This window comes from Chiloscyllium plagiosum, unplaced genomic scaffold, assembly GCF_037043375.1.
Source record: "Chiloscyllium plagiosum isolate Xiang-an unplaced genomic scaffold, Cpla_swu_hap1 HiC_scaffold_78, whole genome shotgun sequence".
Lineage (NCBI taxonomy): Eukaryota > Metazoa > Chordata > Chondrichthyes > Orectolobiformes > Hemiscylliidae > Chiloscyllium > Chiloscyllium plagiosum.
In genome coordinates, this window is record NW_028270217.1 from 25,604 (window position 1) to 29,768 (window position 4,165).

The window sequence follows — 4,165 nt, forward strand, 5'->3', positions numbered from 1 at the left end:
TCCCCAGAATCCAATTGTTTGCTCCATGTGTCCACTTGGAAACCTATGTGAAGGAACATTAAGCCTGAAGGAGAACTTGTGAGAATCCTCCGCTGTCTGATCTAAAGCTGAAACAAGAGCTGTCGATTCCAGCCGGGAGGGAAGCAAAGTGGAGATGAGACCAAAATATTATTTGGCGTTTACTTCATATTGTCCTCAATGTGATTATTTAAAAATCTTGGCCAGAAATGGCACAGACACAAAGGAGCAGAAGGAGGCCATTCTTAACACCGATCCTGTCCTGCCACGTAATTTGATATCATCATGGCTCACACAACAATTGTATGTCTTTTTCCAGCCCATCCACAACGTCGTACTGGCTAACAGGCATTTATCGATCTCTACCATAAATAGACATCGATAATGTACATCTGTGGGAGGAAAGTGTTCCGTTTCGAGACAGTTCGGTTTATGCACGAATATTACCGGTTTTGCAGATGAGCAGCCGAGTCTGGTCTGACCACTTTGCAAAACATAAATTAAAACACGACCCTGATGGGATTCGAACCCACAACCTTTGAATCGCAACCTGAATAGAGATGTAGAAGTCCAACGCGCTTTCCATTGCGCCACAGAGCCGCGCCTTATGTTGCCGTTAAGCCCACAAGTTTGCCTTTGATGCATTGCATTCAGGACACCAATCTCGCGCCTGTCTGTCCTCGTCACACTTTCTGGTACCTGGTCCTTATCCACTAGTGCTCTGGCTCATCAAGTGTTCAGCTACAGACTGCTGAAACGTTCTCATGACACTTACCTTTACCACATGTTCAGATAATAATTTCCAGATAATCAATACTCTACAGGTGAAAGTATTATTCCCAAATCTCCTCCTTGTCTCCTGTCTTTCATTTATGTTACTCTGTTCCTTCCCAATACAGGCTTATCCCTGTCACACATATCTATCCTCTTCATAAAATGAGCACGTTAATCGGATTCTTATTCAGCCTTCTCTGCGCTTAGAGTTACATCCCCAACCTAGCTCGCGTACCTTCACAATGGGAGTGGTCAAATCCTTGCCATTCTTTTCATCTCCTGTGAAATTCTCCTCCTGCATTCAGACGCTTCCAGTATCTGGCGATTACAAGAGAAAAACAAAGTTCTCAGAAGAAAAACCAAAAGGTCCGAACAAAATCAGCAGCTCTTGTCTATCTCTGCTGAGGAAGGAAAGTTAACGCTTCGAGTCCAATGATCCGTCTTCAGAACTAATGGGAAGGGAGGGTGGGTGAAGTATGTGTAAGACGGCAGACGGTTTCTAAAATTATTGAACTTGATGTTGGGTCCAAAAGTTTTCATGGTCTGTCGGTAGAAAATTAGTTGCGTATCTTACAGCTTATGTTGTGTCTTGAAGGAGCACTGCAGCAGACCAGAGACTGAAATGATGGCTTGGGAACACAGTGTCTAGATTTGAGTGGTGCTGGAAAAGCACAACAGTTCAGGCAGCACCCGAGGAGCAGTGAAATCGTCGTTTCGGCAAACAGCCTTTCATCAGGAATATAAGCAGAGAGCCTGAAGGGTGGGAACATAGTGTAATGTTGAAGTTACAGGAACTGGAACATCGGGATGGTATTTGTTGATTCTGGACAGAACGTAAGTGATCTCAGCTTTGTCACCGACTTAATGTTCCTCTCTCCATTGGAGAGAGATCACATTCTGAGCAGGAAATACAGTTGCCTCGATTAGCTGAAGTGCAGAGAAATCTCTGGACCATGCGACCGGGAGCTTCCAGAGTGAGGAGAAATATCTGAAACCAGCAGGAAACGTAACTGACAACAACAAACGTCACAATGCAGTACAGGCACTTCGGCCCTCGCTGTTACTGCAACCTGTAAAATAATTTAATGCCCATTGTAATGGTAAATTAACATTTATTTTAAATCCAATAAAAGCACAGGAAAACAAATAAGTAATTATTTGACTTTGCAGAGGCATGTGTTGCAGACAGACAAAAAAAAAATGTAAAGTTAAACCGAAATAATAGCAGACATACAAGGCCAGTAAACTACCATACCAGGGACAAACAGTCAAGGAATGAGAAAAAAAATCCTTTTGATGTGGAAGACACCTTTCCTCACGTACCATTGGCGAAGGCATCCAGCGAGAGGTGGCAGGATTTGAGACGATGCATACTGCAGGCACAAAAAAACGAAAGATTGTGTTTTCAGCGACGACGTGAGTACCTGATTCAATACACACATAAGGACAGATATGAAGAAACTAAATTGGCTAACTCAGGCAGATAGAGCAGTCCAGGTAACCCCCGCCAAAAGGGTAGCCTGGCGATTAGTTATGGTAGATGTTTCGGACCCAAGATTAAGAAGGGTCACTACTGAGTGCAGGGCAAAAGGCAAACGTGATGTGGGGTTCATAGGTAGCTGTGAACCCATAAGGATAGCCCGGAAATCTGAGTATTGCCCATGCAGAGCACGAGACCCGTTAAAACACGAGACTACCAAAGGATACTACTTTGCATCCCTCCTGAAAGCTTGAGTGATAATCCCCTGTGGATAATCACCGGTGAGAGCCCCCATTTTTCTGGTCAAAAAGGCAAACATTCCAGGTGAATCGGGGAAACGGAGCTTTGTTCAAGACCAGCAGGTAGTCAATTATGCTGTTGTTCCGCCCGCCCCAAATGTTCCTAATCCTTGTACTATTTCAGTTCGAATTCCACCTGACAGTAAATGGTTTTCTGCCACGGAATTATCAAATATCTTCTTTAGTGTACCGGTACACCCAGAAAGTCAATTCTGGTTCACTTTTCCACTCAACGGAAAATCATATACACTCAAGCGACTTTGTCAAGGTGACTGTAAGTCCCCCATCATAATTAATGAGGCTCGATGCTGGAGTCGGGAGATTTGTGTTTTAACCACGGGGTCAGCGCTTCTGTAGTATGTAGACGAATGCTTAATAGCAGCACCAACAGAGGAACAATGTGAGAAAGATACGCTTGTGTCGCTCTGCCATCTCGCCGTGAATGGGCACAAATCTTGTGTCGCAAATCTACAATTTGTGCAACAACAGGTGAAGTTCTTTGGTCATTTCTTGTCTGAATCAGGGAAGTGCATTGGTCAAGACAAAGTTCAAGCAATTTGCAAATTCCAAAGCCTCACACGAAGTAACAAGTGCTATTCTTTTTGGTCTTGCACTCCTACTGTCGATTTTTTATCCCACATTACACAACCCTTGAGGCGCCTCTAAATGAAATTTCCAATGGCTTAGAGTTTCAGAACCAGAGATCGTTGCAGCTGAACATGCGCTCCAAAATCACACCTACACTGGGGGTCAGAATCAAAACAAGCCTTTTGTACAAACGGTAGATGCATGACATCTGATCGGATGCAGGAGAATGTGGGAAAATTGAGGCAGGTAGCTTACATTTTGGCTAAACCTAGACCCCGTAGCGGCAGGATTGCCTATATGCCTGCAAGCCGTGTTTGCAGCTTCAAAAGTTTGTTGTAGCGTCCAGGGACACAGTCGGCTTTGGAGAATTAAGCCTCCTGGTCCCACATGGATCCTTACTATTTTTCGAGCAAAACACAGCACACATGTCTGCAGCACGTTGGCTCAGAAACAATACTGTACTATTGGAGATGCCTAACATTACAATAACGAGATGTAACGTCCGTAATGCTGCTAGCCTTCTCGCCACAACAGGAGACAGAGACCCACATGACTGTGTCGCTGTAACTCACCAAGACCAGGCGTGCAGGCTTCACAAACACAGTATCAGGATATTGCGTTTTTTTGTGAATGGGTCCGCATTCAGGGGCAAACGGAGAGGCCACAATGGTGTTTGGTATGCTGTAGTAAATAGCCACGAGGTAGTCAAAGCGGAATCACTCACTTGTCATCTGTCAGCTCAAGCAACAAAGCTGATTGCCTTGACTGAGGCATGTCAATTGGCTGAGTGAATGATAGAGAATATTTACACAGACTGCAGGTATGCATTCGGGGTTGTACATAATTGTGGAACTCTGTGGAAACACAGGGGGTTCTTGACCTCCACTGGAAAGCCCAAAATACACCGTGGTCTGACTTCTGACCTCCTGGAAGCGGTCCTACCGCCTAAATCATTCGTTGTCTGTAAATGTGAAGCCCACACGAAAAAGTACGATTCCCTTTCTCA

The 4,165-nt window shown here is 44.6% G+C and overlaps 1 non-coding gene across 1 annotated transcript; it reads right to left on the reverse strand.

Annotated features, from left to right (window-relative positions):
- Window positions 1–526: 526 nt before the first annotated feature.
- trnar-ucu (transfer RNA arginine (anticodon UCU)) lies at window positions 527–618 on the reverse strand. Its single transcript is given in 2 exon segments — window positions 527–562; window positions 582–618. It is a non-coding gene; the product is annotated as a tRNA-Arg (tRNA).
- Between the last annotated feature and the right edge of the window lie 3,547 nt (window positions 619–4,165).